Consider the following 26,743-nt stretch of genomic DNA (forward strand, 5'->3'; position numbering starts at 1 on the left):
TAAAAAAAAATGCCTGGCAGTGAGAAAACAGAAAAGCAAGTCTGCTTTTTTGTAATACTGTAGAAATGTAAACAATGAAATATATAGACATAATATAATATTAAAAGTGAAATACTTTCATTTAAAGATACCATCAACAGTATAGAGATCATCTTCATACTTTCAGTGTCTGACGACCCTAAGTTACATTCAGTTTGGTTGAAATGTGGTTTGTTCATTTAAGAATAGATAGTACATAAAGAAATGTTCTGTAACTCTAGTTATCAAGAAATGCAAATCAAAAGTACTTAGAGATTTCACCTTACACCACTCAAAATAGCAAAGATCTATAAAACATATGGCAGCTCTTACTGGTGAGGATGTACAGCAAGGGAAACCCTCATTTTAGATGGTAGGAACACAAATTCATACAGCCACTATGAAAACCACTGTGATGATTCCTCAAGACGCTTGGAATCAATCTACTTCATGATCTATCCACGATTCTTAGACATATATTCACATCTACATGCTACCACAAAGACACTTGCCCAACCATCTTCATTGATGGTTTATTCATAATAGCCAGAAATTTAAAACAACCTGAATGTTATCAACAGATAAATAGATAAAGAAAATCTGGTACATTTTCTCAATATATTACTAATATATTACTCAGCCTTCAAAAACCTGAAACTCACAGTCAAATAGATGGAGCTTCAAGAAAAAGAAACCCTAAATAGGGTAACCTAGACCCAGAAGACAAATATGGTATATATGTTTTAGGTGGATATTAGCCATTTATGCTTTGTTAAGCAAGCAACATTTCATATAACCACAGAGGTAAGCTATATAGATAAAGGGACTAGAGGAGAAGGATGGATCTACCTAGGAAAAGGAAGTAGAATAGATACTTATTGGTAGGTAGGTGTAAGGAGAAATGGAAGGACAAAATCAAGAAGAAAAGGGTGAGAGTGTAAGAAAGGGGAGGGAGAGCTCAAACTAGGGGTCATTTGAGAAATCATATGGAAACCTAATACAGCAGAAGACTTCTGAAATGTTTACTGGTATGAAATAAATTATAAGTGAAAAGACCAAATAACTTTGAGATAAAAACTGAAGTGGAATTATATTATAATCAGTTGAAACTTCCAATACAGGGAATGGATTACATCTAATTGAATTCTTGAAAAATAGGCCCAAGTTGTTGGCCTACAAACAACCCAAGCCTTTATTGCCAAGGTTACTGGTTGTTCTCCACAATGTTACAATAAGTTCCCATTGCTCATAATAACACCTACACAACTTATTGAACATGAAGAAATTGAGTTGATGCCTACTTAGAGACTTCTCCTGTACATATTAGTGTTAATGGTATGGGGACTTACTCTGCACACTACCTAAAGTGAAAGGTAACTACGAATGGAGCTCTATTCCGTTTGCTGTACAATGAGGACCCTTCTACACTAGTGTAAGTGTGGCACAGATATTGTGAGAATAACCAACCATCAGGGTTGATTTGAGGCCCATTCAATGGAATGGAACTTAATGTCCTGTAACACTGGGGAGGCCAAGTACCTAAGATTAGATAGGCCATGGATACAGAGGAAAACCCATTCCTACTACTATGCTAATGTAACAGTGACATAAAATGACTCATATAGCATATCTTCCTCAACCATAATCAGAGAAGCTTCATCCTGCTCTCTAAGGAAACTCATAGCCATGCAATGTTCAGAGAGTGAAAGACATTGGAATATTTAGTCTTGAATGGAATGTCTCAAAAAAAAAAACACCTCTCCCCAGAGCCAGAGAAAATAGAAGATACCACAGAGACAAGCCCCAAATTACTCAGGACTAGTACATATATATGAACACAGAGAATGTGACAACCTGCATAGGACCAGCATAGGTCTGTACCAGTTGGGATGCCATGCTAAGAGAAGTGGATACATATTCCTACCCACAAACCAGAAGTTATATCCAATTGATAACCACTTTCAAAGGATTTTTTCCTTCAGTGACATATCAATAAATCTATAAATCCCATATAAGAACAGACTCCATGACTAGCAGTTAATGGCCAGCAAAAAATTGAACTCAATAGCATCTTTGTAGGTTTTGTCTTGATTCTTGTCAGGGCATCTGTCTGTCTGTACATCTTTTTTAGCTTTAAGTATACTTTATGAATACATTATGGCTTACATACTTATTTGGTATTGGGGATTCTTGAACATCTTAATGTATCTGTCTTTGTATGTCTATGTGATTTTGTAATGTGTGTGCTTCTTCTTTGACTATTATTTTTTCTGTTTCTTTGTTTTTCTTTTTTTGTTTATTTTTCTATACCAATTAATTTGTTTTTATGTCACTTTAATGTAATTTTTTAGGTATATGCTTGCTTCTTGTTTCCTATGAAGAGTATGGATGTGGATAAAAGAGAATATTGAGAGGAGCTGAGAGGAATTGGAGGAGGGAAAACTGTAAACAGAATAAATTATATAAAAACAAATGTATTTTCAACATAAGAACTAAAAGTTTTAAATAGTCATAAAAATTAGGAAGAATATGATACTGAGTTTAAAGAGAACATAAAACTTAAGATACCTATGATGTGATGTGTGACATTAAATTATTCATATATTCAGTATTATATAAAAATCATAGGAAAAGTTACTAATTAAGCAAACTTCTATGTCATTCATTAGGAAGACTAAAACATTAATCTTGAATGTTGAACATGTATTATGATGTAGTAAAACTAGCACCAAGTGAGTATCAAGAAGAACTGTGCGTTACTATAGAAATAAAAATCTAAGAGGTAAAGAACTGGAAATAGAATGGTAAAGACCATTTATTACATAATTAGCTTACAAAAATGTAATAACTTGATTATACTAACATATTCTCTAAATCTGAATTAAGTGTTCTGCATTATAATAATAAAACAGTAGAATTCTGAGCAGTCTCTTCAGGAACTCCATTAATCGGGAGGCTGCGAGTTATATAAGTGTACTGCATTGTGACTTTGTTCTTATCCATTCTAATAAATGAATTTCTCTATCACTGAGGCACTGATTCCTCAACAATTTTTATAAACAGAGAGATACACTATATTAGTGCATCCTTCTTTAGATTATTTGTTTCTTCTTTGTGAGGATAAGTAATCAATTTTCTGCATTAGCGACGTTCACTCCGTCTTTGTACAGTGCCAGAGACTCCTTTAGCAAAAACAAATTTTTACTTAACAAAACTTCAGAGAAAGGAACACACATTGTAAGTACTATCATTTCATCTTCCCATGAAATTTCTATGAAGACTACATCAATCTTACACTGCTTAATATATAAATATTCTAACGCGTGCACAATCCTTCTCTATCCACTGTCTTGGTCACAGGGATGTGTCTGTGCAGGCTGAATGATCATTGGGGACTTTTGAGGTTTACTAAAAGTTTTAGGGTACTCAAGAAAAGGAACACCGAGAAAGACTTCCCACAGTGACACAAACTTCTCTTCCAAAAAATCTGAGGGTTCTAAGTTCTGTGTTCTGTAAGAGGCTAATGCTAAAGTGTCTTTTCTGGTAATATTTTTGCCATTTAATACTGTAGCCTTCCGCTCACATCCCTCTTTTGTGATACTTGAAAAGCTTTCAATTATAATACAAAATAACAATGATTAGAATCAGTAAGCACAGACATTTAATTGGACCATAGAGAGTTTGAAAGGGTACAAATTACTACTGTGTCATTTGCATCTTTCTAGGATGGGAAAAAGAAAGAATGATAATTTTTGAACCCTTAAACAGAAGAAATGAACTAAAATTTCAAAAGCACTTATGAAACCAGAAATGAAAATGAAAGCTTTCTAACCATAAGAGGCTGTCTAGTGAAATTATTTTCTTTCAGTAATTACATAACATGAAAATTTGTGATGGCATATTTATGAGATACAAAGTGATACATATACATATATATATAATACATTAAATAATTAATAGTTCAATTGATCAAATTAGTCTATTCATTAACCCTAATGTTTTAATAAGAACATTTGAAATGTACTTTCATCATAATTTTGAAATGAACAATTAATATATTCATCACTTTGCAATAGATATTAAAAGTTGTACTATTACTGTGACTATGAAGCCTTCACGCCATCCCTACCTTACTCCTAACTTCTCTCCTCTGTAGAATTTTTCTCTCCATGACTAAATATTTGATTCATTCAGATTCCCCAAACAATGGATGACACATGCTTCTTTGCCTTTCGTACTGAACATAATAGTCCTTAGTTTTACTCACATTGTCAAAAATGATAGATCTTTCTTTTCAGGTCAATTTTCCAGTTTTTCCACACAGACATATGATTTTCTTCATGTATCATGTTGATGGACACTTAAATTGATTTCAAATGTGATGATTGTGAATAGTGTCAAAATGAAGGCTTTGATTTAATGATTTTTGGACAAACTGACTTAAGAGTTTTGGCTAAGTACTAAGGAGTGTGTTTTATGGTGACTTAATTTTGTGTTTGAGGAATCTGCACAGACAGTTCTATAATGGCTGTGATTTCTTCCATTGTCACCAGCAGTGTGCTCAGGCTTCTTTCTTCATATATTCTCCTACACATATTTTCCCCTGTATTTTGTTAACTGACATGTTAACAAGACATCTTACTGTGGTCATATTTTTCATTTCCTTCCAATGTATGTGGTTTAGCATTTTTTTTTTTGCTTCTGCATTTTGTAGCACCTTATTCTGATGCAATTCTATTTGTCTGCTTTTGCTATTGTTGGCTGCGATGTTAGGGCTCAATTAAAATTTCCTGTCTCTGTTCTTGCATTCAGTTCCTTTACTACTTCACATTGGTGTCTAATATGGTTTAAGGTGAAGCCCATATCATGATTATGCATGAATGGAAGAAATCCTTGTTTCCTAACACCATTTATGGAATAAACAAGCCTCCTATTATGTATTCTTTTCAGTCCTTCCCTTTGGAGATCATGTCATCCCATGGGAAAAAGTGGAGAAGATTGTAGAAGTTAGAGGAAGTGGAGAAAACCAGGAGAACATGGCCCACCAAATCAATTGAGCAAGGTTCACAAGGGTTCACAGAGACTGAAGCAGTCATCATGGAACTCCCTTAGGTCTCTACCATGCCATCTGTCTATATGTTATCTGGCTGTTAGCTTGGTATTTCTGTGAGACTCCTAGCAATGGACGTTGATGGGTCTCCTACTCTTCTGCCAGCTTTTGTCATTATTTTCCTCTTATTGGGTTTCTGTGCCCAAGCTCAATAGGACAGACTTGGCCTTGTTTTATTATATCTTGTCTTGTCCTTGTAGCCTGCCATTCCTTGAAGTCCTACTCTTTTCTGAAGAGGAATGATGGAGAGTGTATTGGTGTGAGGGGAGCTAGAAGAAGTAGAGGGAGGAGAAACTGGTTGGAATGTACTGTATTTTATTAAGAATAAAAGTAAATTAAAAGAAAAATTTTTAAGAATTCAGTAGATAATGTGTGTATTTCTGAAATATCTATTGGGATCAACTAATCACATTATCTGGTTTTTGTTTGTTTTTGGTTTATTTCTTTTTTGCCAGTATTGTGCTCTTTTAATTATTGTAGCTTTGTAATGCATTTTGAAATGTGGCAGTGAGATGCTTCAAACTTTGTACCTTTTGTTGGTGTTTATCTTTTTCATATTGGTGTTATTTTGTGCTCTATGTTAATAATGGAGTAATTTTTCTTTTTTTAAAGAAAAAGAGACAGAGAAATTTGATTAAGATTTAATTGAATCTCTACAGCACTTCAGATAGTATAAATCTTTTAGGTTCTTCTTATGAACACTTCCTATGAACACAAGTTGTGTTTTCATTTGAGTCTTCGTTAGTGTATACAAATGTTTCTAGTTTTGCCATGCTAATATTATCCTGCTAAACTAACTTTTATTCTGATAAAATTTTTTGATCATTTAGTATTTTACAGATGTTTTTCTCTTAAATACACAAACATATTGACATACAAAGAGAGACAGGCTTACACACAAAAATAAATAATATATACATATATAATTACCTACATATAATATACACATAGATAATATGCACATAATAGTTGGGCTTCCTAACAAAAATATTATAATTTGTCATATGTCTTGTTATATCCTTTTATTCATATTTATTATTATAGACCAATGTTCTGTTTATAAATATTAATTCACTTAGTATTTTCCTTTGGTCTCTAGAGAAGATTTTAATGCCATACATTATAGAATATAATGAAGATCACAGAGGCAGTATGGCTTTCTCACAGTCAAAAAGCTAGTAAGTATCAGAGCCGAGATTTGCGTTCAGGTCCTTAAGTCAAGAACCAGATTTGAGCACCATATATACCAATCTTGCAAATGTAGTGTCAGAATTATTTTGAGAATACTGGAAGGTTCATCTAGGAAGAACTGTTGAAACAAATCATAAACATTGTTTATGGCTAGAAAACAGTTGACACGTATCACATATTACATTCATGACATTTCCCCTATCTGCTTTTTGTTTCTAAATACAAACCACAGAAAACTAATGTGAAGATACATAAGGGAAAATTAGCATATGAACTTTCTAAGGAAGACAGAATCAGGATATGAAGATGAGCTCTCACTCAATGTTATGCTTAACTTGTTCAACAACAAAGGTATAATCATATATATGTGACATATATGTGATTTATATGTCACATGTAACAATTATTTTACAAAGTCTTCTGAGTGTACAAGTTTGTGTTGAAGTATAATGTAAAATATACTCCAGTGTATATTATTATGAATACTCTATGAATACTCTTTAAAGGACTCTTTCATACAGAGACACGTGTGTGTGTGTGTGTGTATGTGTTTGTGCAATATATATATATATATATATATATATATTTCCAAATATCTCACCATAATTTTTCTCTCGAGTTTTAAAACTCATCAGCACATACATATTTAACCAGCATGTTTCAGTTTGTGAATGAAATGTTAAAGGTAGTAACATCTTGTTCTTTGGATACCTTGTTATTTCAACACTTTAAACTTTTTTATTAAGTATTTTATTTATTTATATTTCATATGTTGCCCCAGTCACATCCCCCCTCCCTTTTCCCGCTAACAGGGTGCTGCCCCACTCCCACTCCCATTTCACCCCTCTAGCACCATCTTCTTTTGGGCATCAAACCTCCACAGCACCAAGCCATCTTCTCCCACTGAAACTAAAAGACAGTCCTCTGCTACACATGTAGAGGGGGCCACAGACCAGCACGTGTACGCTCTTTGGTTGGTGGCTTAGGTTCTGGGAGCTCTGAAGGGTCAGCTTAATTGATACTTTTGTTCTTCCTATGGGCTGAAATCCCCTTTAGCTCCTTCCATCCTTCCTCTATTTCAACCATATGGGTCCTCGATTTCAGTCCAATGGTTGGTTGTAATTATCTGCATTTTTCTCATTCAGGTGCTGACACTGACTGGCACTCAGAGGACAGTCATGCCTGGTTCCTGTCTACAAGCCCATCCTGGCATCAGCATTGGTGTATGCCTTCAAGATGGATCCCAAGGTGGAACCATCTCTGGATGGCCTTTCCTTCAGTTTCTGCTCCATTTTCCCTCCCTGCATTTCTTTTAGACAGGACAAATTCTGGCTTAAACTTTTTGAGATGGGTAGGTGGCCCCATCCCTCAACTGGGGGCTGTATCTACCTACTGGAGGTAGTTTCAACAGGTCCTGCTGTTAGGCATTCTGACTAATGACCTCCCCATTGGATCCTGGGAGTCTCACACATTCCTGCTGTCTGGACTTTCTAGTGGCTCCCAGCATTCCCCTTCCCACACTGCTGCATATTTCTATTTATTCTCCTGGCCCTCTGGGTTTCTCTCCTGTCCCCCCATACCTGATTCTGGCCCCCTTTTCCTCTACCTCACCCCTCTCCCACCAATTTCTCTCCCTCTCTCTGGCCCCTATGATTATTTTGTTCCCAATTCTACATGCAACTTTAACATCTACACTGGGGTCTTCCTTCTTGTAAGGCATCATTTGGTCTATGAGTTATATCATAGGTATTCTGAACTTTTTGGCTAATATCTACTTATCAGTGAGTAGATATGCTATGTGTTCTTTTGGGTCTGGGTTACTTCATTCAGGATTATATTTTCTAGTTCCTTCCATTTGCCTGCAAAATTTGGGATATCCTCATTTTTAATTGCTGAGTCATATTCCAAAAGGTATACTATGCTACTTACTGCATAATGAACAGATACTAAAAATGAGAACATTTTGTTTCCTTTTTTCTTATTAATTTATATATTTATTCACTTTATATCTCAATAATAGCGCCCCCTCTCTTCCCAGTAGCCCCTCATATTGTCTGTCCCCCATGTCCCTTTCATTTTAAAAATACATTAAGGTCCTGCCAAGACTAAACCCCCAGTGAATGTGATTGTTGAGGGGAGTGCAGTAATGGGGGGAGGATGGGGAGGGGAACACCCATAAAGAAGGGGAAGGGAAGGGGTTAGGGAGATGTTGGCCCAGAAACCAGGAAAGGGAATAACAATCGAAATGTAAATAAGAAACACCCAAGTTAATAAAGATGAAAAAAAAAACATTAAAACTTGACTTCAGTTGAAAGTTCACAAATCAAAAACATGTCAACTTCATTCTCTTCTTGCTACTTAGACTGCTTTGCCAAGACAATGTAAACCAAGCCAAATACAACTCTGAGTTGAGGTATGATTTACTTAAATGTTCATAGTAATTCAACTCAACTATTTATGAATGATTACTCTGATCAAAGGATAAATATCACACCAAAATTTTTCTCTAGAGTAATTAAACCCATCATTGTGTGTACATCTAACCAGCAAGCTTAAGTTTGCCAATATTTTGATACAGGGAGTGACATCTTGTTCTGAAACCTGACATAGCAAAATATTTTTCTTCCACCATCATCTACAGTCCAAATATTCAATGTCTTCCATTCACTCTTTTTCTGTAGGATTCTTTAGACAATAGTTTTTTTTTTTAACTTGAGTATTTCTTATATACATTTCGAGTGTTATTCCCTTTCCCGGTTTCCAGGCAAACATCCCCCTCCCCCCCTTCTTTATGGGCGTTCCCCTCCCCAACCTCCCCTCCTTGCCGCCCTCCCGCCAACAATCTAGTTCACTGGGGGTTCAGTCTTAGCAGGACCTAGGGTTTCCCCTTCCACTGGTGCTCTTACTAGGATATTTATTGCTACTATGAGGTTAGAGTCCAGGGTCAGTCCATGTTTAGTCTTTAGGTAGTGGCTTAGTCCCTGGAAGCTCTGGTTGCTTGGCATTGTTGTACCTAGGGTCTCGAGCCCCTTCAAGCTCTTCCAGTTCTTTCTCTGATTCCTTCAACGGGGGTCCTATTCTCAATTCAGTGGTTTGCTGCTGGCATACGCCTCTGTGTTTGTTGTATTCTGGCTGTCAGACAATAGTTAAACCTTCAAGCTCCCTTCATCCTTTCTCAGGTCTATGTAGACATGGTTTCTATGGCTATGTCTACTACCACTGAGCTAGATCCCCAACCCCTACACTTCATTTTTATTGAGTTTTATTCTCTTGCTTTTCATTTTAATGAAGACCCTAAGTAAGTGCTATGAAAATGCCCATTGCTTTCTCATTATCAAAGGGAGCCTCATCTAGGTTGGAAAATCCTCCACTGTCTTTCAATGTCAGCTGAATCCTTAAATTATTATCTTTAATTTCTCCTAGTGCAACTTGATGATTGTTTCATCTACAAAGACACCACTTCCAAATTTGGTCAAATTCAATGAATCATGATCCATGTTTTAACATACTGTGCGTTGGCATGTGAACATACAAATAAATCAATTAAAGGTAAATGAATTGGCCGTAGCTACATCTGATAATTATAACTGTTAAATGATGTAGGTTAGTGTGTGGAAACAAATTATTCTGCTAATTTTCACATGATTTTAATAGAATGATGTTTATAAGAATTTCTTAAATGTATACAGTAATATTATGTTTTCAAAGATAATGACAGATGTGGAATTCCAATATAACTCTTCAGACATGGTAGTGATCATGACTACACAAAGTCCTGGAAAGCAATATTTCCAACTTAGCTAGGAAGCAGAACATACATCTCACTGGGGTACTGAGTTGCTCTGACATATGCAGATGAGTGCACAGAGCTGAGCAGGCAGTAACAAAGCCTACTCTGTGCATGTGGTTGCCAGCAGCAGAGCACTATGCCCTGTTGTTGATGTGCTGCAAGCTGTGGCTCTGACCTTCTGAAGAGGCATGGGAATCATTCCACATAGTGACTGACACTTTCAGAAAGCTGTCCAGAGTAGTGTGTGGAGATTTAAACTGGCATAAAAATAGATAGCTAGATCAATGGAACAGAAAGGCACGGAAAACATACATAGCTAAAATCATATGAGTTTTTGGCAAAAGCGTCAAAAACATAATCTGAAGCAAAGACAGGTGAGAAAATAGATTTGGAGCAAGTGAAAAAAAACATAGAAAAATGCAACTAGGTCCTCTTTACTCTAACAAACAGAAGTAGATTCCAAATGGATCAAACAGCATAAAGTAAAATCTGAGATTTGGAATCAGATGAAAAGAATTTGCAGAAACACACCAAGACATAGGTATAGGAAAGGTTTGTTTTGAATATGACTCCAGTGCTCATGTCAACATGCATATACCAAAACTGGAATGATAACAGAGAAATTAGCATGGCCCCAGGCAAAGATGACCAGCAACATTGTGGACAGGACATTAGCTGCTTGGGAAATATGGATCAAAATGACAAATGACAACTCTTGAAATTATAAAGATTCTTCACAGTAAAAATAAGTAGACATTAAAAAGTCTACATGTTTGCAAAATAATGTGTGTTATCTATATATCTGGTAGAAAATTAATATCTAGATATACAGGTGCTTAATAAAATTAATAAAAAATCCACCAGTCTAACCAAAATATGGGCTTAAAATTAATTCTCAAAAGATAAAGCAGAAACAGCCGATAGTCAAGAAAATGCAAATTAAAGCCACATCAAGGTTCTTTCTCACTTATTTATAACTACAGACATTGTAAAAACAGTTTTTCAAACTGCTACTGAGGATGTAAATAAAAGTAAACCATTTTAGAATTGGAAGTCATATAAACTATTCAGTGTATTATGAAATTTTTCATTACTTGATCTACCATGTAATATGTCTGTCACTCCAAGGGTATTTGTCTAAAGGACCCCAAGTCACAAAGGATCTTATATATTACTGACTACTTTAACACAATCCATAGTGGTTAAGTTATGGAAACAACTTAAGTGTCTAAAAACAGAGTAATGAGAGGATAAAGAAAATATGCTAAAATTTAAAATTGTTTTCAGCAATATTTGTTATTTTCCAGGCAAAAGGAGGTAATGATATTAAGTAAATTCCAGATTAGTACCACTAATTAATTAAAATATTAATTAATTGAAATATTTATTATTCAAAGATGAGAAATATATTTTATCTCATATGTACTTACTCCATTTTATATAAATACTAAAATCATGTTGTATATATGATATCTAGGCTCCGTTATTCTGGGAAAATAAAATTCATTTGTTTAAATCCATTAATTCATGGTACTTTTATTTAACAACTGTAGTGAAACAATGAATCTGTCTTTATACAGGATTATGGCTTTTCCTCTTTCTTTTGATCTGAATGTTTCAGCAGGACATGTGAGAAAAGGGAGATTAAGCAACTGCCAGAATCAAGAATTCTAAATATATTCACACACACACACACACACACACACACACACACACACACACACACACACGTACTTGTAAAGTAGAACAAACTGGCCCTGACAATGAGTAAAAAAGCTGGATTTCCTTCCTTCTGTTGGTAAAAATTGGAAAGAAGTTTTTTTTAACTAAAATTCTTAACCTTAAATCATATATACATTACCACAGAGGTATTTTATATTTTAGAATGTTTAATTTTTATCACAAAATAGATTTTTCAGACAATATAGTTTCCCCTCCCTCAACTCCTCTCAAATCCTACCCACCTTCCCTCTATTTCAAACCCACAACTTTTGCTTTTCTTTCTCTCTCTCTCTCTCATCAGAAAACAGGCAACTCAAAATGAACACAGAAACAAACTAACCAGAATAGGACAAAACAACATAACGCCAAAAAAACCCAAACAAACAAGCAAACAAACAAACAAACAAAAAAAAACATAAAGACTAAGGACTACCCGCAGATGCAGACACGCATGTTCACACACAGAAATCCCATAAGAGTGTAAATTTGGAAAATATAACACATAAGCAAAAATGTGTGAATAAATGTAGCAAACAAGCAAAGATGGCCAGCCCCAGTAGTATAAAGCACAAACTTCATTTTTTTTTAAATTATTGAGTTGCTTTGGTGTTAGCCATCTACTAAAGGGCAGGGGGCCTACTACATCTATGTGCGGTTTGTATAACCAGTGGACTCAATTGGAGAAACTAATGTTTCCTTTTTGAGCTCAAAGAGAATGCGATCAGAGATCAAGACAGAGAGATTATGGATGTCAAATCTAGGTTCAAAAGAAACCCAAGGCTTTCTCTAGTTCAAATTCCATATGCAATTGGTTATTTTCTGTGTAGTGTAAGTCTTAGTCTAGTGCATACAGAGAAGAAAACCATCTTACCTTACATAGAATTGGTTTCACTAGATTTCAGTTGACTGAATTCACTGAGGAGAATGGGAAGTAAAAACAGGAAAGAGAGTAAAGGAGGGATGTGAGAAGGTAGAGAGAGACAAAATGGTGGGGAGAGAATGAGGATGTGGGGAGAGAATAATGGAGTTCATGGAGAGAGGAAATCATCTACTCACACTAATCCAGAGATACAAAGTGATGAGTTGGAAGAGGCAAGAACAATGAAACAAGCATGTGTAGATTTGTAGATTTAAAAATAAGTAAAGTAGCATCAGGAGTCTGGGAAAAGCCTTAAGAACAACCTACTTAGGATTTTAGCTTATATTCGAAATGAAATAAACTATGCAAAACTTCTATCAGGATAGCATTATTTAGGTAGTTTTAAGGAGGTCAACAGACCATTGGCAGTAGGTGGACCTGGCACACTCTAAGGATAAAACTAACAGGAATTACAGATAGATGGAATAGAAAGGATTTGGACATGAATTATTGAGTCTTCTTTAAGTACCTGGGTGGGCAAAGATAAGGAAAATGACAAGACAACTAAAAGTGTAATCATGCACAATTCAGTTTGTTTGTCTCTAAAATCCATTTGGACAGGACACTTATGAAATTAAGCATATGAACCTAAAATTTCCTAAATGTTCTGCCTTAGACAGGCATCTGGACATTAACAATATGGAGATAGTCTTGAAGATAGATAGTAAGGCATTAGGGAATCATGTAGAAAGAAAACAGATTGTAAGTCAGGACACCCACGACCTGATGTATAACATCTATGAAATTCTGAATGAATGTTTAGACTAGACATGTGCTGCTTATCAAATACCTTATCAAATTTTTATAGACTCTAAACTTTCTAAGATGCAATCAATTTCTGATATTAACTGTGACATAAACAACTATTCTTCACTGTAAAATAAATACAACCTAAAGATGTTTCCTTTCAATAGAAAATTTTGTTACTTAATTTAAAGTCAGACTATATTTACAAACCAGCAGACAAACATAAATTTTTTAAGTTTTCCTATAATTGTTATAAAAATACATTATGAAGTTAGGTATGCAAAGTGTAGTGTACAGTAGAATCATATAGTAATTGTAATAAAAGACCATCTCTTGCATTCACATTCAAAACTGTAATCAGAATAACCATTTCAAAGAAAAACAATAAGAGTGCATAAGGCAATTAGTACTTAGAACATATCTTGAGAAAAATTAAAGCAATAAACATTTTATTACCTGTTTACTAATTCTATATATTTTGTAGTTTTTAAAAACAACATCCCAGCAAAGAAAAGGGAGAGTGGCCTCAATAGTTAGCCAAGAAGCCACTTGAATTTGATGCCTCCTGGGAGAGAGAAAATCAGTTTTCCTTGATGGAGTGAACCTAGATACATCAACCACATTCCAGCAGAGGCCCCACGATCAGAAACAGATTGCCAATAAGACAGCCTCCTTGTATTTATTTATTTATTTGTTTGTTTATTTGTTTGTTTGCTGTATGTGTTATTATTTTTAAAATGTTATCTGTTTTGCCGTTGGTATTTATTTTTAAGTTCAATGTTCATTTTTTATTAGACATATTTTAAATTTACATTTCAAATATTATTCCCTTTCCTGGTTTCCTGGGCATAAGCCCCTATCCGTTCCCCCTCCCCAACCTCCCCCCCTCCCCATCCCAACATTCCCTATTTATTTATTTAAGAAAGAGGACCATGAAATTGGGTAGGGGAAGAGTCAGGAAGAAGACCAAATATGATCAAAACACATTGTATAATTTTTCAAAGTCAGTAAATTAAACAAAATTAAAACAAAATAGTAATAAAAACAAAACAATTAATTAAAGTAATACTTATACCTTAGCTTCTTAATGTTTCTCATACATCTTAATACTGCAATCAAAATTTTAATACTCATGTTTCTGATTGTCTGTGTCTCTCAATAGCATTGCCTTGCTCATACAGTTAGTAAGACCAGGCCGTGAAAATAGAAGGGGAGATTCACATTATACATATTTGCTTTCAGTCCATGGCCACCTCCATGCTGCAGGACGCCAGGGTTACCAAGACAGAGCAGGCACCCTATCCTTATAAAGTGAGATAGCATTGTAACCAAACAGCTCAAACGCATTGTGAAAGCTAGCATTGACCACAAATTCATGACATACTTCCTGTGATTGGAAAAATAAGTCACAGAATTAATGTTTTAAACAGAAGACAACAAAATACAAAGTGTGTGTAGCCAATGAAAATTTTGCTGGTGTGTTGGTTAATAAAGCATGCTAAACCACTGTTCCTGTTAATGGCTACTACAAAAGCTTTAGACACCTTTTTTTGACAAATTAAAATTTTAATTACATAGTCTACTGCCTTTCTGTTCTAATTTGCTCTGTAATAGATTTCCCAAAATGTTTCATTTTGGCAAATTGATTCAGTTTTCTCTAAGTAATTTAAGAATAAACACGTCTCTTGTTGATAAATAGCACTTTTTTACTATTTGATAATTTTTGCATGTATTCAATATATAGTGTATCTGGATCATATCCATCCATAGTCTCACCTTAAACTCACTCAAGTTCCTACAAACACGTCTTTTCTAAATTTGTGTCCTTCATGTTATATTTATAATAACTCACTCTTTTCTAATAGTGTTGTATATATGCACATAGGTGAGGGGCTATGCACTCTACCATGGGTAACCTGCCAATGGCAAAGTTTCAATGAAAAGTGGCTTGTTAGCCCCTCTACCACTCATGCTGGAGTGTCACCTGGCAAGATGTTTTATAAGATTTGTTCAGGTAACTACAGCTAAATTATCAGTGATAATTTGAAAGAGTCATTTCCAATATGTAAATACTAATATTCTACCTTAACACTGAATAAAAATTATCTTTAGTAGAGTGGAATTATAAAATATATAGAACCTGCTGGTGTATGTTTGTCATTTAGTTCTTTAAACATTGCACGAGATCCCTACTCTCTTCATTTTACAGATAAAATACCTCAGGTCAGATGGAAACTATTAAGTTACACATTTCCTCACCATTATTTGATGATTTTTTCATTTGAATATAAGTAGCATAGTCCAAACCTATAGTAAACATTAAAGGGACATGTTATACTTTTATATTCACATCTGTGCATACATGCGTTTCAATGTGTTTGTATGTATGTGTATATGTGTGCGTGTGTAAATGTGTGTATATGTGTAATTGTATGCATGTGTGTCTTACTGAGTCTTTGTACACACTAAACTACAGTTATATTACCGTATAACTGTATGCTCTAGCCCTGGAGCACACGGTTTTCTAAAATGAACTAAATGTTTTAAAATAATGTTGACATGGTGTGCATGAAAAAACATAATTTGCTGAGACATAACCTCATAGAAAGGAAGAAGGATTTATTTATGTCTAATCTCAAACCTTAAGTAATGCAAGGCCATGAACAAGCCAGCTGACTTGTGGACAACTCCAACTTTTAATAGGAGAATGGAGTCACCTAAATTCCCATTCTTCAGGCAGATTCAAGAGGATTCAAACAGGATGCTGGTTTCTTAATATAAATATAGTGTGATTATAAAATATAAAATAATACTGATGCTTGTTTACAAAACACTAAAGATACACAGAATATGAAATACTCCATATATATTAAAATAATTATTAGAAAAAACACTGTGCTTCTATTAACAGGTACAAAACAGCTCATGTTTGCCAACGGCCAATACCATCTATTGGTGGAAAATTTTCTTTCTCAACAGCCCAATTTCTGTGTTGCTTTGTGCCTTGTTCTGGGGTATGTTTATACAGGACCACCAGCATTCCCAGTGAATTTTCAACCTTTTAGAAGAGAGAAGAGACAAACCTAACTCAGTTTGACTATGAGAAAGATATTGACACGGGAGAGGTATAGGTAAGATAACTGTACCTGAAGAGTAAGCCACATGTAACTGTGTAAGGAACAGTGATTCTATTTCCATATTTTGGTTAATGTGCTTCCGGAAGAATAAGAAAGGTTACTGTCCCTGGGATTATCAGTTTCACAAAAAGTAAATGTTATAGTAGGACATGATCACACGGCCAGTAACAGCTGTCCAGACCTAACGACAATCAACTATTAATAGCATTGTTGCATGTGTCAATGAGCAAATGTATCTTTTTAGTTGTTATTGTCAAAGAAGAGCCGGAATGGGATGAAGAGATGACTCAGCCACTATCGTCTAAGATCACAGCCAAAGTGTCAAGAAGATACGCTATGCTTTGTGAATTGTTTCTTGTATAAAAGCCTTGGTTGATATATTTTTATTAGGTAAGAAATAAAAAATTATTTTTATTTCATCTATTCAACATCAATGCCAATGTTAAAACATATGAATAGCATGAGAATTTAATAAAAAGAGACAATAAATATCAAGAGATGATATAAATGCATATATGTATATTCATACATAGATACATAGATATATTTATATAATGATATTTTTATTATTAAAAGTGGAAATTATCTGTATCAGTCTTACCAAATAAAGTGACCTGGAAAACAGCAAGGGTGAAAAAAGTTGGGAAGATAGGGTGGAGTAGAGGAAACTGGTTATTTCTAAACTAATGTAAAAAAAAGCAATAAAAATATGGCCTTAAAATAAGCAATTTCACATGTGTTTTATAGCATTTTTTAACAAAATACACATAAAGAAATACCCATTTATATCTTAGTATTCTGAAGCTTTCTGTTTATTGGATTTTATCAAATATATAACACTACTCATCACTCCACACTGGTCCTCTGGTAAGCATTTACAATTTTAGGAATATCAAGAGCTATTATTTCTTAAGTATGAGCAATACTGGGTTCTGAATAAAAACCACTACTCATTCAAAGCCACTTCTCCTTACTTTCCAAATTTTTAGTTTCAGACACCCCAAGATAGCTATAGAAAAAAAGAGCGTTTGGCAAGGAAGGTCCAAGATTTAGATTACTTCTCTCTATCCTAGCTAGGGAAATGGGTAATCATTCCGTTATTACACAGGGAAGGAAAGGCATTTGTTCAGGAAGATTTCGCCAACTCCAATTGTCCCCAGGAGTAAAAGGGAGGAATTTTTAGAAACTAATTCACTTATCCAGACCTCCTGGGAAGTGTGTTAGAACTATCCCAATGTACCAAAAGACACTCTTTTGAGCTCTGGAAACCATGTGCCTAACAAAGTACCCAGCTCCCTTTTCAAAAATAGTTTCTTTTAGGAGGGGTTGTGATTTAATATCTTATAATGAATACCAATCAATGACTTACTTCACAGTTTCTTAGTTGCTTTGTCCATAAAACGATTTAGATTAACACAGAAGAATAATATAAAGAATCCTAAAATATTTTCAACAATAATACAGTTCCATAGACTGTGGAAGCATACCCTCCTTATCGCTCAAAGACTGTCTTGCACAATGGTATGAGAATTTAGCCTTGGTTTTAAGAAGACATTATTATGCCTTGTGACTGGCAAAATGAAAGGGGCCTCAACTGTAGATTCAATTCAGAGATTTATTATGTAGATTTTGTCTTTCTGCTAATGAGAAAACAAATACTTATCATACTTGGATACCTATGATCCATTTCTACTAGCAGAGAAATATCATAATGAAGAACTTTAAATGTAATATCTTATGGTTATCAAAGAGCCAAATGTTAATTTTTGTTCTTTGACATGTTTCATTCCCTCACCAATTGCTCTTCACAGGCCTTTTTAAATGGAAGGAAAAGCCCTTGGTCTTACCCAAGTTGGTCCCCCCAGTGTAGGGGAATGTCAGGCATTAATCAGAAGGGAGGATGGATGGGGAGAGGAACACCCTTATAGAGGAAGGGGAGGGGGTGGGATAGGAGTCTTATGTCTGTGAAACCGGGAAAGGGAATAACTTCTGAAATGTAAATTAAAAAAATATCCAATAAAAAACGAATTAAAAATAAAGATAAAATATTATTGCTTTCTTCACTTTCTGGATTTCAATATTGTTTCCTTGGTTCTTTTATGTTTTACATCTCTGCCTCTTAATTTCCTTCTCTTTAATCCCACAGAAGCACAAATAGATCAAGTCACTTTTATTAGCAATTTTCCTGAAAAAATTGTTATTTGCGATAAGTAAGTACATTATACAAATTTGTTTCTTTTTTCCTCTGTGTCTTTAAAGAATAGAGTGTGAAATGTAGTGTGCTCAATTTAAGAAACAGTGTTTAACACAAGAAATTCTGAAAAGCATTTCATATCACAGAGATATTTAACTCAATCTCATTGATTAGATGAGGGCCAGTGACATCATTAGTGACATAGTGTCAGGGTGCTTACCCATGATGACTCTAATCCCAGGTACCAGTGATGAAATGTTAGTAATAAATACTATAAGGTAAAATTGTATGTTAAATGGCCTTTATTTTCTTCATAATGTTTTATATAATTGACTTTGTTTTAAGTTCATAGCACATTGAAATAGAATGTATTCCTCAGGGAGTAAAAGGGCCATGAGCATAAGAAAGAACAACTGATTTATTAAATCCCAATTGTCATAATAGCTTTGTTGGGTAAACCAGATTCTAATTGAATTCTACTGATAAAATGCTGTGTGACTGGTTTATATACTAATACTAAGGTATAGGAGAACAATAACAAACAAGCTCTCAAATTTAGGGAACAGCTGAGGGAAGAGGGAGATCTCAGTCATAAGGCTAGAACAATGTCTGCACCATGAATAAGGAGCAAAGGTAAAAGACTTTGTCCTTTCACCAACAGACAATGAATACCTCTATTTTTTTGCATTTTTTATTAGATATATTTCTTTACTTACATTTCAAATGTTATTCCCTTTCCTGGTTTCTTGTCGATAAGCCCCCATCTTCTCTCCTTCCCCCATACAGGTATTCCCTCCATCCATTCCCCTTACTGCCCCCCCCACATATTCCCCTGACTGGGGTTCCATCCTTGGCAGGACCAAGGGCTTCCCCTTCCACTGGTGCCCCAACAAGGCTATTCTCTGCTACATATGCAGTTGGAGCCCCGGGTCAGTCCATGTATAGTCTTTCAGTAGTGGTTTAGTCCCTGGAAGCTCTGGTTGGTTGGCATTGTTGTTTATATGGGGTTGTAAGCTCCTCCAACTCTTTCAATATTTCTTCTGATTCCCCCCAAGGGAGTCCTATTCTCAGTTCAGTAGTTTGATGCTAGCATTGACCTCTGTATTGGATATGCTCTTGATGTGTCTCCCAGGAGAGATCTATATCCGGTCCCTGTCAGAATTCACTTTTTAGCTCCATCAATCTTATCTAATTTTGGTGGATATATATATATATATATATATATATATATATATATATATATATATATATATATATATATATGGGCCACATGTGGGGCAGGCTCTGAATGGCCGTTCCTTCAGTCACTTCTCTAAGCTTTGCTTCCATATCCCCTCCTATGGATATTTTTCCCCTTTTAAGAAGGAGTGGAAACATCCATATTTGGTCATCCTTCTTCTTGAGCTTCCTGTGGTCTGTGGATTGCATCTTGGGTAATTCGAGCTTTTGGGCTAATATGCACTTATTACTTCATGCATAATAAGTACATTTTTCTGTGATTGGGTTACCTCAGTCAGGGTGATATTTTCTATTTCATTCCATTTGCCTATGAGTTTTATGAAGTCATTGTTTTTGACAGCTGACTAGTACTCCATTTTGTAGATGTACCACACTTTTTGAATCCTGTCTAATAATACCTCTTTTTCTAATATTTCTATTTAATTTTTTTAATTTTATTTTCCTGGATGTTTTATGTACTTTCCTTTCAATTTTATCCCCTTTCCCCCTTTCCATACCTCCTCCCTCTCCCCCTGTTTCTATGAGAATGCTCCCACTCCCACCCACCCACTTTCAGCTCAATGCTCTGGCATTTCCCTACATTGCAGAAATGAGCCTTCACAGGACCAAGGGCTTTTCCTCCTAGTGATGCTGGATAAGTCACCATTTAAGAATCATGCAGACAGAGTTAATGCTGAAACTACATTTTCTTTATAGGTGTTCTGATTTACATTTGGAAAGGGTAATCTTTTTTTTTATTTTATTTTTTTTTATTAACTTGAGTATTTCTTATATACATTTCGAGTGTTATTCCCTTTCCCGGTTTCCGGGCAAACATCCCCCTCCCCCCTCCCCTTCCTTATGGGTATTCCCCTCCCAACCCTCCCCACATTGCCGCCCTCCCCCCATAGACTAGTTCACTGGGGGTTCAGTCTTAGCAGGACCCAGGGCTTCCCCTTCCACTGGTGCTCTTACTAGGATATTCATTGCTACCTATGAGGTCAGAGTCCAGGGTCAGTCCATGTATAGTCTTTAGGTAGTGGCTTAGTCCCTGGAAGCTCTGGTTGCTTGGCATTGTTGTATTTTTGGGGTCTCGAGCCCCTTCAAGCTCTTCCAGTTCTTTCTCTGATTCCTTCAACGGGGGACCTATTCTCAGTTCAGTGGTTTGCTGCTGGCATTCGCCTCTGTATTTGCTGTATTCTGGCTGTGTCTCTCAGGAGCGATCTACATCCGGCTCCTGTTGGTCTGCACTTCTTTGCTTCATCCATCTTGTCTAATTGGGTGGCTGTATATGTATGGGCCACATGTGGGGCAGGCTCTGAATGGGTGTTCCTTCAGTCTCTGTTTTAATCTTTGCCTCTCCCTTCCCTGCCAAGGGTATTCTTTTTCCTCATTTAAAGAAGGAGTGAAGCATTCACATTTTGATCGTCCCTCTTGAGTTTCGTTTGTTCTAGATCTTTTCTGCTATTCCATTGCCTTACACTGACTATGTTTCGAATGTTTGTTAGCTATTCGTACCATTAGTCCTTACTTTGCCTTGAAGATATCATTTGTTCTTCATGAATCAGCAAGGGAATATAGAATCTACTGAATTTAACCATTCTTAAAAGTCTTGCCAAACTTTTAAATCATGGTAACATATTGGGGTTCAACCCAGATCATCTGAGCATATGATGAAGTCTCATCAAGCTTTATCTTCAATGGGAAACAGACTTAACATTTTAACTATGTCACTCCTAATGTCTTTGTTGTAAAACCTGATTTGTGCCTAAATCTGCACAAAAGGAAATTTAAACAATATTTGAGAAGTTCATAGGACTGTGTTCCAATAAATCTTTATTTGTAAAATAAATAATAGTCAGGAAATCCCCATGGACCGAAAAATGCACATGAGAAAAAAATGCTTACATTCAATAACAAAGTCATGCTTGTTAATCTTTATCATTCATTGCTTTGTGGGAGATACTCCATCTCCTCTCAATTTCAAGAGTCATGAATCTTATTTCTGGTTTCATGAAATAAGAATCTATTGTCATAATTTTTATGACTAGGAGATTAATAATCACTACTTTCTGATTTCCTCCTAATGAAACTATATGTAGGATTTTATTTAACTCTGCCCAGAGCAATGCTTTTCTCCCTGTGACTTTCCAGGGTCATAATTCAATCTCCAAATAGCCCCAGCAATGTTCTCATGCGTGACACCATACTGTATTGATTATAATACAAAATAATCAAACTTATGCTTTAATTACCAATCTTCAGATTTCTAAAGGCTAATCATAATCCCTAGTATTATATTTTCACAGATACTCATAATTCTTATAAAATTCTATACAAATATATTATATTTTCCTAGATCTGACAAATAAATTCTTTGTCCAAGTAAACAAGAACTTCCAAACAACTCAATCACAACTTCCGTAAAGCAGCATCTTTTCCTTGTGTAAAATGAAATTCTGACCCATACTCTGAATGGTACTGCTATCACACCTGCTTCTGTTGGATTCTAGGAGAACCAAGAAGAGAAGTAAACAAGAAAAGTGCCCTTTGGCTACTCAACCCTCACCTGTGTGACTGGACAAAATATGCCTTCACCAAAACTTTCAAAGACCCATGGGTTTCCTTCTTCACCATGTGTAAAAGAGCAGCAAAATGAAAGTTGAATGCCACAGTGCTAATAGCAGCTTTTCTATATCCTCCCCTAATGAAGTTAGCAAAATACAGCAAAACTCAAAAATATATTATGTATTGCACTCAAAAAGATGATCAGAAAAGGAAAATAAAAAATATAGTAGTTGTAACCAACTTAATTACAAATACTAATATCTACACTGTAAGCCAGCATGGAGAACATCAAAAAGGATCTGATATTACTTGGCAAATAGTCACAATCTTTTTTTTAAGTAACATGTTTTATATATATTCCAATTAACAGTGAAGCACAATATAAATGAACATTTATTCCCAAAAAAGACATGGCTACTGACCAGCAGAACTATGTCCAAAATACCCAGCTCTTCAACCTTCTGTCTATGAAAGGTTCTACTAAAGACTTGTAGCAGTCCATGTGCTTTCTTTTGCTTTATATGTCATTTGTGACTCAATGCTTTTGGAAATGCACAGAGTCAGGCATATTGACACAACACTCCATTTCTCCTTATTCCCCACAATCTTACTCTCATATTTATTTGTAACACAATGATAAGAATCCATCATGTGTTTATACATTCAATACATATACATTTTATTTTCACTTTCAGATATATTGCTTTTTAAACCAATCAAGATTACACTAAATAATGTGATTGTCTTTTTCATTTACCTGGAAAAATTAGTTAGTCTGTGTATCATAATAGCAAATTTAAGAAAGTATGTGAGGTGCTTTAACAGCTAAAATAGTCTGAGAATGCAAAAGTACATACACTCAGAGTTAGAGAGAATATGAGTAATCAAGATTGAAATAAAATATATCTAAACCACAAATATGTAACCCTGTCATTAAATGTAAGACACTCAAATTGTCAAAGAATTTGACATTCATGTTTTTGGAGTTTTAGCAAGACATAATACAGAATCACATTAAAAAAACAGAAAACAAACAAACAACAACAAAAACCTCTGCAAAGCTGTATCCTTTTAATGGCATTAATAGTGATAATTATTGTGGGATATCCTTTATCCCAGTCACAGTTTTTACACATTTATTATCAGAAACCACCTATCCACTACTGTGCCCCTTAGATCAGAAGAGCTCATTCTCTACAAATCTGGTTGAGTCATACTTAATCAAAGAACCCATGAAACTAAGCAATGATGCTCAGTATGAGAATTTTTCTGTAGATTTTCTGGGACGATAGCAATTCCCAGGACAGGGTTGCAAATTCAGCAATCTATATAAAAGGAAGAGGAAATGTAACAACACCATCAGATGGATGGCTGTAGGCCATATGCTTATGAGCCATATGTTTTGCTGAGCGTTCCTACTTGTAGTTTAATGGGAGCTTCAATATGAAAACCCACATACACCTGAGTTCCTAAGGTAAAACACTGAGACTGCTAATGGGTGCTCAAAATGATTTAGATGCTCATCTTCTTGGGCATGTATACTTCCTTGGTAAAGAAATGCAAAAGTGACCTCAAAGTGCTGGAAATACCAGAGACAACAGGAGCAAAAACAAGCATAGAATTCCACACAGTGCTGTTTCCCCTTAAAGTAAAAGTAGGAAGTAGGATTCTTTAAAAACCAACCAATCACCTTCAACCTTGAAGAGTATCCCATTCCCAGAAAATAATTATTGTATTATCCAAGTAGCAGAGTTCATTAATGTCAGTTTACATTAACTGTGAGATTGACTGTTAAAAAAAAAAGGAAACATTCTGGAGTAGGTTTTATTAATAAGCAAACCTTATTTTAAGTCTCTAAAAGTCTTGGGGTGAAGTAATACTACAATTCCAGTCTCAAAATAGCAATAGCAATTGCCATCACAATGCCCTGTTCCATCTAGTGCTTGGCTGTAGGAAGCCAGCAGGCACACTTGTCAAAGAGAGAAAGGAACAGACTGCAGTCCCAAGCTCCACGTAGGATTAACCATCCCATCAGATGGTCCTTTATTCATCTATACTTGGCAGCAGGAACGTTGTGTTCCAAGCAAAGTTAATGATAGAGCCAGAAAAACTAGAAATGCTGTCTCTTTCACTAAGAGAAAATCAAAGAATGTGGTAATGAGGAAGAGATAAATAGAAGGACAGGAAGGAGGGAAGCTGAAAAGAAGAGAGAATCCTGGACTAATCTGACCACAAATTGTGTTGGTTGGAGATAAGTAATGCAGTTGTACAGGTGATATATAAATCTTAAAGCAAGGCCCACAAAGCTACCACTTAATTTGACAAACATAAAAGAAGCCGTGATAGCTTGTATGGTCAAACAGACAACCTGGAAGGCAAAGCGCTAGGCACACCTACGAGGGATTGTCTAGTTTAGCCACTGAGAATGTCCATTAGAGATTATCTTGATTACCTAAAGTACTATAGGAAAACCCAACTTAATTGTGTGTAGAGGATCTTATACTTAAACAAAATTGGCAAACTGAGTACTCCCACACCCATTTCTCACCTATTTGTCCCCGCTTATATATAGAATGTGAGCAACTTGGTCAAATTTCTGCCACTATGACTTCTTTAGGATGATGGACAGGAATTTGACATTATGATCTGAAAAGGCCTTTGCCCTCTAAGTTACTTCTTGTCATTTATTTTATCACAGTAGCAGGGAAAGAAACTAAGATAGAAACAGGAGGATTTGAGACGTAAGAATGAGATAATACTAATGGTGAAAAGTTATAAAAAAAGTTATTCTAGGTATATGTTAAGGGGAAACCATTTAGCGAATGCATGATATCTTTGAGGCATTTGCTGAAACCTGTACTCCTGAGAAATTACTTGCATGTACTCTATAAGATGCTATGCTACAAGATGCTATACTGGACAAAACCACACTATTTTGAAGAACTTTCAAAAACAAATTGATACTATATGTCTTTCTCTGTTTAGATGAAACATTCAGTGAAGCATTACAAGGGAAGATACACAAAACTGAGAAAAATAACCAAGGTTTAAGACTATAATGTAAGTGGGGTTTAAAATGTATCTAATAAATCATGGTGGGACTGGAATTCCAAGGGATTGAATGACATTTTAGTTCATTTCATGTTCTCAGTAATGCATAGTAGACAAAGCTGTATATCAAAGTTTATGCTATAAAAATTCTAGAAGAAACTGAAAGGCCTAAATCATGGCCAAATCTGACTCACATACAAACTGGATAACACTATTATCTAGAGATCCAAACCACCGAAACCCATAGGAAATTCTAAAGATCATTCCAGGAAAGAATTCCTTGAAATTATCTGGGTGCCCCAGTCTTGTGTGTAGTAGGCATAAGGCATAAGAGCATAAGGCAGCGCAGGATTGTATTGACTGAGTAGAATTGGCTAGTAAAAATTCTTACTACAGAAGCAAGAAAACGACACCTACATCTTCACTGACCTTGCTGTTGTTGTTGTTCTGGTCTTTTGTTTTGTTATTTTGAGACAGACTCTCCTGGACTTGCTTTGTTGCTTTGTCGAACAGACTGTTAAGGAACTCACAGAGATTCGCCTGCCTCTGCCTCCTGAATGCTGTTATCAAAGGCATGTGCTACTACACCCAACATGAGTGCATTGGTGTCTTGTTTGTTTGCATTTCTGTGTGGGGGAATCAGATCTTGGAATTAGTTGTCAGCTGCCACGTGGGTGCTAGGATTTGAACCCGGGTCCTGTGGAAGTGCGGTCAGAGCTCTTAGCCACGGAAACATCTTAAAAGATGACAGTTAAAATGCCTGCATTTTCAGTCTCAAAATACATTACACTTTAAATGAAATGTTTTTGAAGGTACAACAGAATAATGAATTTCCAGACACTGGTAAGGGAATGGGAATATTATTTTGGTTAAATCAATGTCTACTCTGACATTAAAACACTGGAAAATGAATATCCGACTTTTTTCAAGTTTTAAGATATTGTCATATAGCCTTGAGTTTGACTTCTGTTCTCATTTTATCTGTACAAAAATTCTGACAGCCTATATAATTTACTCCTTCTCATCCTGAGAGTTGCAAGGTATTGGGAATATAAGGAAGACTCTGGAAAATTGGATC

At 35.4% G+C, this 26,743-nt stretch overlaps 1 protein-coding gene across 16 annotated transcripts in view; it reads right to left on the reverse strand.

The window, feature by feature from the left end:
* Nucleotides 1-26,743, reverse strand: part of Lingo2 (leucine rich repeat and Ig domain containing 2) — a 1,315,053-nt gene that overhangs the window by 1,081,750 nt on the left and 206,560 nt on the right.

This window comes from Rattus norvegicus, chromosome 5 (genome assembly GCF_021556685.1).
Source record: "Rattus norvegicus strain SHRSP/BbbUtx chromosome 5, alternate assembly SHRSP_T2T, whole genome shotgun sequence".
NCBI classification, from domain to species: domain Eukaryota; kingdom Metazoa; phylum Chordata; class Mammalia; order Rodentia; family Muridae; genus Rattus; species Rattus norvegicus.